Here is a 16,167-nt window from a genome sequence, read left to right as displayed (position 1 = left end):
AATGGAGGGAAGGACAGAGCTCTAAAGAAGAGTACCTACAGGTTACTAGGCACTGTAGATCAATCATCAGAAAGGCCAAATCTGAGAGTGAGCTAAGATTGGCCAGGGAAGCCCACTGTAACAAGAAAAGATTTTTCAGTTACGTGAGGAGCAAACGTAAAGTAAAGGAGGCAATAGGCCCGCTGTTGGGTGCGGATGGACAAACTCTAACGAAAGATGCAGAGAAAGCAGAAAGGCTTAGTGCCTATTTTACATCTGTTTTTTCCCACAGGTCAAAGTGTTTAGGCACATCTAGAGATGGCTGTAGCCAAAGGATAGTGTCTGGGTGGCAGGTTAACATGGATAGAGAGGTTGTCGAGAGGCATTTAGCTGCACTGGATGAGTTCAAATCCCCTGGTCCAGATGAAATGCACCCGAGAGTACTCAAAGAACTTTCCAGAGAACTTGCACAGCCCTTGTCCATCATCTTCGGAACCTCTTTAAGGACTGGAGATGTCCCGGAGGACTGGAAAAGAGCAAACGTTATTCCGATCTTCAAAAAAGGGAGGAAGGATGACCCGGGAAACTACAGACCAGTGAGTCTGACCTCCGTTGTGGGGAAGATAATGGAACAGATATTAAAGGGAGTGATCTGCAAACATCTGGTGGATAATTTGGTGATCCAAGGAAGTCAGCATGGATTTGTCTCCAACAGGTCCTGCCAGACCAACCTAGTTTCCTTTTTTGACCATGTAACAGGTTTGCTGGATCGAGGAAATTCGGTTGATGTCATTTACTTGGATTTTAGTAAAGCTTTTGACAAGGTTCCCCATGATGTTCTGATGGATAAGTTGAAGGACTGCAATCTGGATTTTCAGATAGTTAGGTGGATAGGGAATTGGTTAGAGAACCGCACTCAAAGAGTTGTTGTCAATGGTGTTTCATCAGACTGGAGAGAGGTGAGTAGCGGGGTACCTCAGGGCTCGGTGCTCGGCCCGGTACTTTTTAACATATTTATTAATGATCTAGATGAGGGGGTGGAGGGACTACTCATCAAGTTTGCAGATGACACCAAATTGGGAGGACTGGCAAATACTCCGGAAGATAGAGACAGAGTTCAACGAGATCTGAACACAATGGAAAAATGGGCAAATGAGAACAAGATGCAATTTAATAAAGATAAGTGTAAAGTTCTGCATCTGGGTCAGAAAAATGAAAAGCATGCCTACTGGATGGGGGATACGCTTCTAGGTAGCACTGTGTGTGAACGAGACCTTGGGGTACTTGTGGATTGTAAACTAAACATGAGCAGGCAGTGTGATGCAGCGGTAAAAAAGGCAAATGCCATTTTGGGTTGTATCAACAGAGGCATCACATCAAAATCACAAGATGTCATAGTCCCATTGTATACGGCACTGGTCAGACCACACCTGGAGTACTGTGTGCAGTTCTGGAGGCCTCACTTCAAGAAGGACATCGATAAAATTGAAAGGGTACAGAGGAGAGCGACGAAGATGATCTGGGGCCAAGGGACCAAGCCCTATGAAGATAGGTTGAGGGACTTGGGAATGTTCAGCCTGGAGAAAAGGAGGTTGAGAGGGGACATGATAGCCCTCTTTAAGTATTTGAAAGGTTGTCACTTGGAGGAGGGCAGGATGCTGTTTCTGCTGGCTGCAGAGGAAAGGACACGCAGTAATGGGTTTAAACTTCAAGTACAACGATATAGGCTAGATATCAGGAAAAAGTTTTTCACAGTCAGAGTAGTTCAGCAGTGGAATAGGCTGCCTAAGGAGGTGGTGAGCGCCCCCTCACTGGAAGTCTTCAAGCAAAGGTTGGATGCACACTTTTCTTGGATGCTTTAGGATGCTTAGGGCTAATCCTGCGTTGAGCAGGGGGTTGTACTAGATGGCCTGTATGGCCCCTTCCAACTCTATGATTCTATGATTCTATGATTCTATGATTCTAAATTTGCACCGACTGCTTCAGTGACTCCATCCAGCCACCTCATTCTCTTTCATCCCCTTCTTCTTTTGCCCCCCATCACTCCCAGCATTAGGCTCTTCTCCAGGGAGTCCTTTCTTCTCATGATGTGGTCAAAGTATTTGAGTTTCATCTTCAGGATCTGGCCTTCTAAGGAGTAGTGTGGGCTGATCTCCTCTAGTACTGACGGGTTTGTTCGCCTTGCAGTCCAAGGGACATGCAAGAGTCTTCCCCAGCACCAGAGTTCAAAAGCCTCAATTCTTTGACACTCGGCCTTCCTCAATTCTTTGACACTCGGTCCAACTTTCACAGCCATACATTGCAACTGGGAAGACCATAGCCTTGACTAGACGCACTTTCGTTGGCAGTGCGATGTCTCTGCTTTTTAGGATTATTACATCTACTAGGGGCAAAGCCGGTTGTATCCAAGAATACAACGGGCGATAGAGCTTGGCAGTGGGAAGAGGAAGGGGAGGAGTTGTCCAGTGTGTAAGGGCATGGGGTTGAATGTTTGTGTTGTATGGGAGGTTGTGGTGGCATGGTGGCAAATGAAGGTATGGAAGAACCTGTGGTTTGGAATGTTCCTTGAATGTGGGACAGGACTGACCTTTGGGAATTGTGGCATAGTGGTTACATATGAGCTTTCCAGAGCCATGTCTTCAGATGTGTGAAGGGAAAATTAGACTAGAGACTCTTCTTAGGGGAAGATTACATGGCAACCAATTCCCCCCAGTTCTGCATAATTTCCCTTCTTGTGTGAATTAGTCCACAGACACCGAAATGCTCCTATGCCCTAATACACATGTGGTAGTCAAAGTACACAGGTGTTCAACCTGTTCCTTCTTTTCCATTTTTTCACTGTTGATAAAATGTTATGTGCCCACATGCTTATTTCATGGTTGCTCCTTAGAAGAAATATGGATTTTTGTACTCTGTTGTTTACTACCTAAAGGAGTCTCAAAGCAGTTTACAAACACCTTTTCCATTTGTCTCCCCACAATAGTCAACCTGTGAGGTATGTGGGGCTATGAGAGGTCTGAGAGAACTGGGAATGGGCCACAGTGACCCAGCAGGCCTCAGGTGTCTCAAAGCATTTTCCAATCGTCTTCCCTTTCTCTCCCCATAGCAGACTCCCCATGAGGGAGGTGGGGTAGAGAGCCTCACATGGAAGCTGGCAACCCTAAGTGGAAGATTCTCTATACACAGTAGTCTTGACCTTAGTAAGGTTTTTTATACTGTTTTTTTATTTGCCAGGCCAAGGTTGAAAAAGTAATTTTAGTTCCCATGTATCTCCAGCCATTTACTTGTTCACTATTTACAGTTTCAGCCTATAAATATTTATTTAGATCTTCCTGCACTTTCCAGACTCACTGGACTGTTGCTGGTCTGCCTCTCTGTGCCCCAGAATACAAACAGTTGCTGGTAAGGGCTGGCTATAGCCCAGGAGGGACACACTTGTACCACTCCCTCCCAACTGCAGGCAAAAATGGCTCCTTTGAAGGCTGGACTCTGAGGCATTGTACTATTTTGAAGTCCCACCTCCAAACCTCCTGGAATATTTCCAACCCAGGGGTAGCCAACCTCCAGGTGTGGCCTGGAGAGCTCCTGGAATTACAGCTCACCTGCAGAGTATAAAGATCAGTTCCCTAGGCAGAAAGGGCTACTTTGGACACGGTTGTGGTAGAGAAGAAACATCTAAGGCCTCCCACACAGGTTGTTGTTGAATTGAAAGACTTGAGGCCTACTGCACAGGGTCGTTGTGCAGATGAAACAGGAGACAAAAGAACCAGTTTCGTCTGCAGAATAACGCTGTTGCTGCTTTCTAATGCAGTAGCCCAACAGTTGCTAAAGGCTGGATATCAGGAATTGCCTGCTTTAAAACAATTTATTTGGCTGATTTTATTTCCAAGTTCAATTCAATGTCTTGGTTATGGCCTTATGGCCTGGCAATCATATATCAAAGAACTGTTCCCATGTTCCAGCTACTGGGGGTGTCCATTTTTAAAAAATCATTTTATTTTTGTTCCAATACTGATAGTGTTTCAGGAATCTATTTCAGTAATTTTTCAGGTTTGGGCACTGGATTAAGGAAGCCGAATTGTCCCACTTTCGGAGAGACATCTGGGGGCACCTGGCAAATTGTACTTATGTTGAAATTTAAAATGTATATATTACAATTGTATTTTTGCATTCTATGCTTTCTATGAAACTTTTTGTTGCTCCATATGGCCCAAATTTTAAATCAAGAACCTCCCCGGTCAATGGAGTCCCGCTTTACCAATGTTAAAATATGGTCAACTTACACTGGATATCAGTACTCTGTTTCTCTGTTCAGAGGCTAGATCAACTACCCCCATTGTCAACATATAGTAGACCTATGATTTCCTGGCATTTGGAAACAGTGTCAATAGACTGGGGATCCAGATTTGTCTTCAAGGCCTATCCCTGTTGATGTTGTGAAAGCTGTAATAACCTTGAAATTTAGGATACAGCATATCTCTCTCTCTCTCTCTCTCTCTCTCTCTCTCTCTCTCTCTCTCTCTCTGTGTGTGTGTGTGTGTTCATTTGTTTTTAGTAAAATGTATTTTGATTTTCCTTGTATTTCAAGGCAGCTTACAATAATACAATATTTTCAGTTTAACCCCCCCCCAAATAAAACAGCAACCTCTATCCCCCCTCCTTAATATACCTAAACAATCCCTCAAAATTCCTGACAAACAAGCAGGCCTTGCATTGCCTCCTGAAAATCTCCCAGGGGTGCTCCACCACCTCCTCAGGGAGCCCAGCTGGAGCCATGGCCCATTCCAGTCTAGCCTGACCATGGGGTGAAGATAGCTGTAGTTGCTCTGACAATTATCCTTCAGAGAAAACTGGATCTAAGCAGGTGCTGCTGTTCTTGCTAGATTTGACAACAGCATTCAACCATGAGCTTTTAGCCCACCAACTAGCTGATACAGGCATTCCAGGCATTGCCCTCAAATGACTGCAGTTTTTTTTCTCCAAGGTTGGGGACAGAGGGTGTCAGGGGGGAGCATGCCCCAGCATCAGGTCCTTAATTGTAGAGTCCCATAGGGAGCAATATTCTCCCTGATGTTATTTAACATCTCAATAAGTTAAATCGAGCTGACTGGAATGGCCTAGAGCAGGGGTAGTCAAACTGTGGTCCTCCAGATGTCCATGGACTACAATTCCCATGAGCTCCTGCCAGCAAAGGCTGGCAGGGGCTCATGGGAATTGTAGTCCATGGACACCTACAGGACCACAGGTTGACTACCCCTAGCCTAGAGAAAGACAGGTGATGCAGCTCCTGGTACCTGATGAAGCCAAATTAACACTGCTGTCTTCCATCAGGGGCTTGGGCATAATTGTGGATGCCTCCCGTTCAACACAACAGTTATCTGCCTGGCATTTTCCCATCTGTCTCAGACACAACAACTTGTGACTTATCTCTTGGTCTCAGACCTAGCCAGGATGATTCATACAATGGTCACATTTAGACTTCTGCAATTCACTCTATACAGGGCTCTATGAGACTCCTCTGGAAACTTCAACTGGTTCAAAATGCAGTGTCTCAGGTCCTCACATGGACCCAATGGAAAACATATATGACACCAGAGCTCTCCCAGCTGCATTGGCTTCAGATTGGAGACTGGATTAGTTTCAAGGTTTTGGTATTAACCTTTAAAGCCCTGGACAGTCTGGGACTAGTACATCTATGTAACTGTCTCTTCCACTACCCCTCTCCCAAGTACATTGAGGTCATCTGGCCAAAACGTGCTTAGGATCGCTGGCTCAAAACCTGCTTAGGATCGCTGGCTCAAAAGAGGTGAGATTGGCCTCAACCAGGACCCAGGCCATTTTGATCTTAGCCTCGTTGAACATTCTTCTAAAGGAGATCCGGGCCTTGCAGGACCTGAGCCAGTTTTAATGATTATAACTAGCTTTTAAGTAATTCAGCTTTTTAACCCATGCTGTTACTTGCTTTTACCATAAAGCTTTTTTGCCCCCAAACCAGAGCATCATTTATTACATGCCTGTATCATTTCCTAATCACATAGGCATGTTGCTGAAATGTTAAGCATTCCACACTTTGGGGGAGGGGAGGTGGCAGAGAGGTGGCAGCAGATCTCTGCTGCCATTGACATCCCTGTCTATCACCTTCCTTAAAAAAGGTAAATCAGAGATTGGCCTGCAATCAGCCATTTCATCTCTAAACAATCAAGGGTGATTTTGAGCAGTGGTCTAATAATGGACAAGATTCTAGTAATGCAATGGCGGCAGAGAAGAAAGTCGTCTTCTTTGCCATCACTGCCATCTTACGGGTCTGCAAATGGGATTTATGGCATGCTCTCATTGCCAATGTTGGGCTAGTCATTTTACAGTCTGTTTTATATCACCCACTTTCCTTTTAAACTGAGCTGAGGGCCTCACAGAATGTGCAAGAGGACGTGAAGGAGCAACTTTGTTTATGGCCCAAGTAAGCCCATTCCTTGTAGCTCCAAAGGCCTCTGCAGAGGAACTCTGAAATTTTGGGGATGCCTTTTGCCATTTTGCATATCACTGACCTAAAACATAATAGCAAATTATGGTTGCAATTTCAAAATAATTGAATGCATACCCCTACTGCTATACTCTTTAGTCTGCCACATTATGAGCGTTACCTCAGAAATATAGCTTGGCTAGCATTAATGTGTTTTCAGTCTTTCTCCATGGTTGTTCCCAGTTCATGATGATGAAATGAGGGAGAGTGCTTTCCTTGACACTCTAAGGTTGTTTACCAGGGGTTTTAATGGACTATGTATTACAAGCATTTTGTTAGATTGGGATAGGGAATTGGACGTTTATTGTTATTTGATGTTGTTAATAATATATTGTAAGCCTTGGGGAAAGATGGTATATAAATGTTTTAATAAATAAATATTAATTGGTGCAAAGTATTGCTGAAAATTGGGGAAGGCACTGGCAAACCAGTATTGTGTCTGCCAAGAAAACGCTAGAGGGCGTCACCCCAAGGGTCAGACATGACCCAATGCTTGCACAGGGGATACCTTTACTTTTATTGCTGAAAATATGTACATTTGGGACAAATTCCATCCAAGGAAACAAGATTACATGACAATAAAGAATCAGACTTTAATTCCCAGAAGAGAAAAACAAAACCAAAAATGAGGGATATTCAGGCTGAAACAGCAGAGTAGCAATACCTTTCCCCAGAGCAGTGTTAGCAGAGTGAGAGAGACTTGTTCAGATGAGATTTGTTGCCCTTGTAGGTCCCTAGAGTTATCCTGAAGAAGGATTGGTGAAACTACAATGGATAATATGTCCCCCAGTAGTGTACTAGCACAAGTGAAAGTTTTCACTATTATTGAGTTGTGATCAGGCCAATTGTATAAATATATCAAAAGCAGGGAGAGTGAACAACTAATTTTAATTTCCTTAACAATTAAACAGTGGGTTTCATATCAAAGGAAGATCCTGTTTTCCTATAAATAAAGGTTTTCCCTATGCAGACTTTGCTTGCCACACATGGGGAGGGAATGTGGAAGTCTCAGATGGATTTCTGATCCTGGTATGCACTGACATTTCCTCAGAAAACAACTGCTGTCTGAGTAGTCTCATGATGATTTGCACAAGGCAATGTCTTCCTACTAAACATATGATTGAGAAGGTCTCTCAACTGGTATCCTAAAAGACAAAAGTCAGGATCTTCTGGACATTGGGGTGAAGATCCATACTAGCATTGTCTATGATGCAATTCAGCAGCATTGTAAAGAAGAAAAGCTTCTTCTTGAATTCAATCCTTCTAACACAATGTTTTTCTTTTGAACTCTTTTTATAGCTTTGTAAGATACTTTGGGTGCCAGAATTGGCAGGAAAGTGTATATAGATGCCCTAAATGAATACAAAAAAGTAATAAGGTACATATGCAGATAAAGCCCTTTTTGAACTTTAATTTATTCTGGGCATGTCCTATATCCTATCCATTGGCCCACAATTAAGACTAATTAACCAGCAACTGGTGGATATAGCTGAAGAGGATGATTTCAGAAGATTACAGAACCTTTCATTTTTTGAAGGATTGAAAGAACAAATTTTATATTAGCATGAATGTCATAAAATGGAGTAAAGGATTAGCAACTTCCTACAATGATATATCTTTTTTATTCTCCTGCATCTTCTACACATTGATATTTTGATACATAAAGAACAGCATGATCCTTGAAGAAGTTTAGATAGTCTACATGAACAGCAAGGTATTTCACATCCGAAACAGTTGGTGAGCACGACTTCTAATTCAGTCCATTTTGTGGCTCACAGCAGTAGAAGTTCAATTATCCCAGGTACCCAAATGGAAATATCAACCTTTAGACAAACCTTTTGCCCATTGTTTCGGCACTAGTACAAGAGCCTAATGATCAGTGATTCCCCTCAATGATAGACCGCTGCCTCAAAAAGATGGGCTTATAAATATAATACAAAAGTATGTTCTAAATAATAGAAAGGGGGAAAAAATGTCAAGCTGATTTTCAAAAACCTGAATGGCTTGTTACTGTCTCTTCTGAATGAAAAGACAAGACTGTTTAAATAAAAGCATGACAAACAGGTTGGCATTATAAACAGGGTAAAACAAACACAAAAAAAAAACAGGACACATAGTCTTTTATCAGGGATGTTATTTTTTTTTCTTGCCCTACTGAATACAGTAGGGAAGCACTTTTGTATAGAGTTTTTGCAACTACCAGCTTTTAATATGAGATTCAAGACTGCCATTGGAAAGCATAGGTAACTGTCGAGTGTATTAAGTAGGGAGCGGGCATGTTCATTCCTTGAAGGAACAGAGTGTAGCTTACTATAGAAATGGATATATATGAATCTATTAAGATTATTTCCTGAGAAACCTTTACATGATGTCTCTCTGGATTTAAAAGCTTTAAACCACAGAATAGACATATTTGTGAATTTCTGAGAAGTTATTATTTTTCCAGCTCTAGAAAGCTGCAGAATTGTATTGAAATCTACCTTATGAAACATTGTGGAATGTTGAAATTTTGAACAAAAATTGACGTAGGGTGATGATTCTTTGACCAGATGATGACCAGCTCAACCTCAGACCTTCTTATAGCAGTTTGCTATAACATCCTGCATACTATCAGCTATAATACCCTCCTTCTTCTTCCTGGGTGCTAGTAATCTGTCTCTTTTATGGGCTTTGTCAACCATAACCCACCCAGCCAGCTTCTCAACCATACCGTCCACTGAGAGCACCACTCTTTTCAGGCTGACCATAGTGCTGCAGGACAATCCAGAGCAGGTGTTATTCTGGTCATTTCAGACTGTCACATCTTTGCTGCTGAGCCACTGAGGAGTATGGCACAACTGGCCCTTCAACACAAGGGTGCTAATTCGTGAAAGAAAAAAAGCCCAACAGCCTGAGATAAATGGAATGAATACAAGGGTTAAGATGTTGGACTTAGACCCAGACACATGGAAAACATACAAATTGATAAACAGATGGACACTCAGTTGAAAAATTGGCTCCCTATTCATAACTGTCAAACAGAATACAAGCCAACCAGCAATTTTTTTGTGTATCCCTAATATAAAGTCAAAAGAGTAAGATGATGAAAAGGAAGTTAAAGCAACTATTTGCTGTTAGCAGTTTTTATACGTTCAGGTAAGTAGGACTTTTAGGCTGCAGTAGCAGAACAAAGTTTGAATCTAGTGCTACTTTTAAGATGAATAAAGTTTTATTCTGGGCATAAGCTTTCATATGCATGCAACTTCTTCGGATGTACTTTTTCAGATTTGTGTACATGCACATTTCTCTAGTTTTTATACAAACTTTTAAAAATTCACTTAAAGATTTAAAAATTTAAAGGTCATCTATCTGTCTGCAAATGACATTAAAATAACCTTTGTGGTAGATTTCAGGTTTACCATATCTGCTTGATCTTTAGGATCAATGGTTGTATGGGTAGCCCCATTATGCATATTATCTCATTATAGATATGGAAGTTGCTGATTGTACACAAAACCTTTACAGCCTATGTATCTATGTTGTTGTTACAGACTGCTCTTTTAAAAATCTTAGAAGTGCTGTACAGACAGCTAAAGGACTGTGAAGAGTTAATTATTCTCAGAAATAGAGAACCTTCAGTGACAAGCTGCTCCAAGCCATCTGATCAGTTGAGCAGAGAGAGTCTTTAGAGCTAAATGCTGAGGAGCAGTTTCACACAGACATGAGAACTGAGGGAGGTTGGCAAGGACAAGTGGGTAGTTAGATGCAGACTCTCATTCAAGCCAAGGAAAGGTAATGGAGAAGGAATCTTACTACCCAGGGTGATATATCTGAAGAGTGCACAGATCCCTGGTCTGGGACAGGTTAGAAATGACCTTTAGAGAAGTTAAGAGTCCATTAAAAACTCAAGACCAGTACTGATGTTTCAAGAGAAGAGGTTTGGGTAGTGGAAACCAAAAGAATCAGAGAATAGTCAAAGAAAGTATGCTGGAGTGTTTGGAAAATATTGGAACAAAAGCATCTCAACATAAAGATTTTAAGTAACTGAATAGTTTATGAAGCTCTCATTCAAAAAAGAATTGTTTTTATGCCCCACTTTTCCCTACCCAAAGGTGTCTCAAAGTGGCTAACAACTGCCTTCCCTTACTCTCCCTACAACAGACACCCTGTGAAGTACATGGGGTTGAGAGAGCTCTGACAGAACTGCTCTGTGAGAACAGCTCTAACAGGACTCTGAGTAGCTCAAGGTCACCCAGCTGTGGCTGCATATGGAGAAATGGGAAATCAAATCTGGCTCTCCTGATAAGAGGATGGGGAGCACAGATAATTGGACCCCATGTTCCAATCTTTTTGAAACTCAAGAGGCTTTTTTTTAGAGGCACCAGCAGCTATGTCACAAATTTGGGGGCTCTACCTCAAAAAGCAGTCTCCCAGAGCCCCAGATACCCCCTAATCAATAACCAATTATACCTTGACTATAATGGAGAAAAAAGGGGAGATTTCTGGGGGGAAATTGGCTTTTGATTCATTCCACTTTGGCTTCCACCTGGGCCACAGAATGGAGATACTGCTGGTTGCCCTGGCAGATAATCTCCAGAGTCAGCTGGACTAAGATGGGTCATTGCTGCTTGTATTGTTAGATTTTACAGCAGTGTTTGACATGGTAGATCCCGAGCTTCTTGCTTGCTGCCTATATATTGGCAGATTGGTGTAATGAGAGCCAGCTTGGTGTAGTAGTTAGGAGTGCAGACTTTTAATCTGGTGAGATGGGTGTGATTCCACACTCCCCCACATGCAACCATCTTGAGCTCACCACAATACTGATAAAGCTGTTCTGCCCGAGCAGTAATATCAGAGCTCTCTCAGTCTCACCTACCTCACAGGGTGTCTGTTGTGGGGAGAGGAAAGGGAAAGTGATTGTAAGCCACTTTGAGACTCCTTCGGGTAGAGAAAACTGGCATATAAGAACCAACTCCTACTCCTACTCCTCCTTCATATATAGAAGAAGATTATATCTGGTTTTGAAACTCAAATACTTTGGCCACCCCATGAGAAGGAAGGACTCCCTGGAGAAGAGCCTAATGCTGGGAGCGATTGAGGGCAAAAGAAGAAGGGAACAACAGAGAATGAGGTGGCTGGATGGAGTCACTAAAGCAGTAGGTGCAAGCTTAAATGGACTCCGGGGAATGGTAGAGAACAGGAAGGCCTGGAGGATCCTTGTCTATGAGGTCGTGATGGGTCGGACATGCCTTCGCACCTAACAGCAATATCTGGTTTAGCAATGTAGTCTTTAATCCCACAGAGCATTTCACAGTAAAGAAGTAACAGAGGACCCCCAGAAACACTTTAGTCTGTAGAAGGAGAGGAGTCTCAAGAAAATAATTCCATCTATTGAAATCTACTGTTGGATTTAAACTGTGATATGAAACACTCTTGTGGCAATCAACTGCAGTCCAAACTCCTCCTCTCCAGGGCTCTGAACCAATCCTTGTTCTTTTGGTTTAATGCAAACCCAAGTGTCTGTCAGAGTACATGGGATTCCACTCTTTTTTGTTGCACATGTGGAGGACCCACCCTTGCAACAAACAGCTAAACAACAAACAAACGTTAAATACTATATTTCCCGTTAAATAAATTTCCATCAGTGCTCTGTTAGTCTAGCCAAAATGCCTAAAGAAAATGGATTGATCTTATACATGGATCTTATAGATAATTTATGTGCAATTACCTGCCAAATTCAACTATTGCCTACTTACTCTACACAGGACACAACTCCACACAGCTTCACTGACTTCCAGACAAGCAAGTGACCTACCAGCCCAGCAAGCAGTCAGAAAACTTCATAAACTGCTATAGGCACTAAGGGATCCCTTTCCCACAAGAGGACATTTGTGATGGTCCATGTGGGAACGAATGACATGTCCCTGAATACCATCGCTCCTATTAAAAAAGACTATCAAGATCTGGGGAGGAAGCTCAAGCAAATGGGGGCACAAGTGGTATTCTCTTCAATCTTGCCTGTCAAGGGAAGAGGAATGCGTCGGGAGAGGAAGATAATAGAGGTGAATCACTGGCTGCGTAGTTGGTGCCGGCAGGAGAGATTTGGTTTCTGGGACCATGGGATAGGCTTTCTTGAGGAAGGCCTACTAGCACCTGATGGACTGCACTTATCAAAACTGGGGAAGAATGTGTTTGGCAGGAACCTGGGGAGATTCATCAGGAGAGCTTTAAACTAAAGCCACTAGGGGAAGGAGACGATCAACATAGGGAGTGTATGGAAGGAAAACTATCGGAGGCAGCCCAACCGGCAAGGCCAGCTCATAGGGAACCAAAAGTAAAAGGATTCAGATGTCTTTATACTAACGCCCGAAGCATGGGCAATAAAAAGGAAGAGCTGGAACTTCTCATGCTGATGGAAAGGTATGATCTAGTAGGCATCACAGAAACGTGGTGGAATGATTCTCATGACTGGAATGTAATGGTGGATGGATATGAACTGTTCAGAAAAAACAGAATAGATCGAAGAGGTGGAGGAGTGGCACTGTATGTGAGGAAAGGGCTTACCTGTCAGGAAATTCTAGTGAAGGAGAGCATATCTACAGTGGAAAGCATCTGGGTGAAAATAAGCGAGGGGAAAACAAACAGTGTGGTGGTTGGTGTCTGCTACCGACCGCCTGACCAACGAGAGGATGTGGATGCTGCACTTTGTGAGCAGCTTGAGAAAATATCCAAACGGCAGGACCTTGTCATCATGGGTGACTTCAATTTCCCAGATGTGTGCTGGGAAACAAACTCTGCGAAGCGTCCTCAGTCATGCAAGTTTCTGACCTGCCTGGCTGACAATTTCATTTATCAAATGGTAGATGAACCCACAAGAGGTTCAGCCATACTGGACTTAATACTGACCAACAGGCAAGAGTTGGTGGATGAGGTGAAGGAGGTGGGGACCCTAGGGGGAAGTGACCATGTCCTCATAGAATTCCTTTTGAGATGGGGAGCCAAGGAAGCTTGTAGCCAGACGCGGATGTTGGATTTTCGTAGGGCAAACTTTAATAAACTCAGAGACATGATGAGTGTCATACCATGGACGAGAATGCTGGAAGGGAAGGGAGCATGTGAAGGGTGGGCGCTACTCAAACAAGAGCTATTGCATGCTCAATCAATGACTATTCCAGAAAGACGAAAACACTGCAGGAGCTCTAAGAAGCCTATTTGGATGAACAGAGAACTTCAAGAGGAACTAAGAAAGAAAAGGAAAATGTTCAGGAAATGGAGGGAAGGACAGAGCTCTAAAGAAGAGTACCTACAGGTTACTAGGCACTGTAGATCAATCATCAGAAAGGCCAAAGCTGAGAGTGAGCTAAGATTGGCCAGGGAAGCCCATTCTAACAAGAAAAGATTTTTCAGTTACGTGAGGAGCAAACGTAAAGTAAAGGAGGCAATAGGCCCGCTGTTGGGTGCGGATGGACAAACTCTAACGAAAGATGCAGAGAAAGCAGAAAGGCTTAGTGCCTATTTTACATCTGTTTTTTCCCAGAGGTCTAAGTGTTTAGGCACATCTAGAGATGGCTGTAGCCAAAGGATAGTGTCTGGGTGGCAGGTTAACATGGATAGAGAGGTGGTCGAGAGGCATTTAGCTGCACTGGATGAGTTCAAATCCCCTGGTCCAGATGAAATGCACCCGAGAGTACTCAAAGAACTTTCCAGAGAACTTGCACAGCCCTTGTCCATCATCTTCGGAACCTCTTTAAGGACTGGAGATGTCCCGGAGGACTGGAAAAGAGCAAACGTTATTCCGATCTTCAAAAAAGGGAGGAAGGATGACCCGGGAAACTACAGACCAGTGAGTCTGACCTCTGTTGTGGGGAAGATAATGGAGCAGATATTAAAGGGAGCGATCTGCAAACATCTGGAGGACAATTTGGTGATCCAAGGAAGTCAGCATGGATTTGTCTCCAACAGGTCCTGCCAGACCAACCTAGTTTCCTTTTTTGACCAAGTAACAGGTTTGCTGGATCGGGGAAATTTGGTTGATGTCATTTACTTGGATTTTAGTAAAGCTTTTGACAAGGTTCCCCATGATGTTCTGATGGATAAGTTGACGGACTGCAATCTGGATTTTCAGATCGTTAGGTGGATAGGGAATTGGTTAGAGAACCGCACTCAAAAAGTTGTTGTCAATGGTGTTTCATCAGACTGGAGAGAGGTGAGTAGCGGGGTACCTCAGGGTTCGGTGCTCGGCCCGGTACTTTTTAACATATTTATTAATGATCTAGATGAGGGGGTGGAGGGACTACTCATCAAGTTTGCAGATGACACCAAATTGGGAGGACTGGCAAATACTCCGGAAGATAGAGACAGAGTTCAACGAGATCTGAACACAATGGAAAAATGGGCAAATGAGAACAAGATGCAATTTAATAAAGATAAGTGTAAAGTTCTGCATCTGGGTCAGAAAAATGAAAAGCATGCCTACTGGATGGGGGATACGCTTCTAGGTAGCACTGTGTGTGAACGAGACCTTGGGGTACTTGTGGATTGTAAACTAAACATGAGCAGGCAGTGTGATGCAGCGGTAAAAAAGGCAAATGCCATTTTGGGCTGTATCAACAGAGGCATCACATCAAAATCACAAGATGTCATAGTCCCATTGTATACGGCACTGGTCAGACCACACCTGGAGTACTGTGTGCAGTTCTGGAGGCCTCACTTCAAGAAGGACATTGATAAAATTGAAAGGGTACAGAGGAGAGCGACGAAGATGATCTGGGGCCAAGGGACCAAGCCCTATGAAGATAGGTTGAGGGACTTGGGAATGTTCAGCCTGGAGAAAAGGAGGTTGAGAGGGGACATGATAGCCCTCTTTAAGTATTTGAAAGGTTGTCACTTGGAGGAGGGCAGGATGCTGTTTCTGCTGGCTGCAGAGGAAAGGACACGCAGTAATGGGTTTAAACTTCAAGTACAACGATATAGGCTAGATATCAGGAAAAAGTTTTTCTCAGTCAGAGTCGTTCAGCAGTGGAATAGGCTGACTAAGGAGGTGGTTAGTGCCCCCTCACTGGAAGTCTTCAAGCAAAGGTTGGATACACACTTTTCTTGGATGCTTTAGGATGCTTAGGGCTAATCCTGCGTTGAGCAGGGGGTTGGACTAGATGGCCTGTATGGCCCCTTCCAACTCTATGATTCTATGATTCTATGATTCTATGATTCTATGATTCTATATCTGAGGTTGTTGATATTTCTCCCTGCAATCTTGATCCCAATTTGTGACTCCTCTAATCCCGCATTTCTCATGATGTGCTCTGCATACAAGTTAAATAGGCAAGGCGACAGTATACAGCCTTGCCGAACTCCTTTCTCAATTTTGAACCAGTCAGTGATTCCATGTTCAGTTCTCACTGTTGCTTCTTGACCTGCATATACATTTCTCAAGAGACAAATAAGATGCTCTGGTATTCCCATCTCTTTAAGAACTTGCCACAATTTGTTGTGCTCCACACAATCAAAGGCTTTAGCATAGTCAATGAAGCAGAAGTAGACGTTCTTCTGGTACTCCCTAGCTTTCTCCATGATCCAGCGTATGTTGGCAATTTGATCTCTAGTTCCTCTGTCTCTTCGAAATCCTGCCTGTACTTCTGGAAGTTCTCGGTCCACATATTGCTGGAGCCTAGCTTGTAGGATTTTGAGCA

Source organism: Paroedura picta, chromosome 2, assembly GCF_049243985.1.
Source record: "Paroedura picta isolate Pp20150507F chromosome 2, Ppicta_v3.0, whole genome shotgun sequence".
Classification (NCBI taxonomy): domain Eukaryota; kingdom Metazoa; phylum Chordata; class Lepidosauria; order Squamata; family Gekkonidae; genus Paroedura; species Paroedura picta.
Note: the sequence above shows the minus strand (reverse complement) of the source record.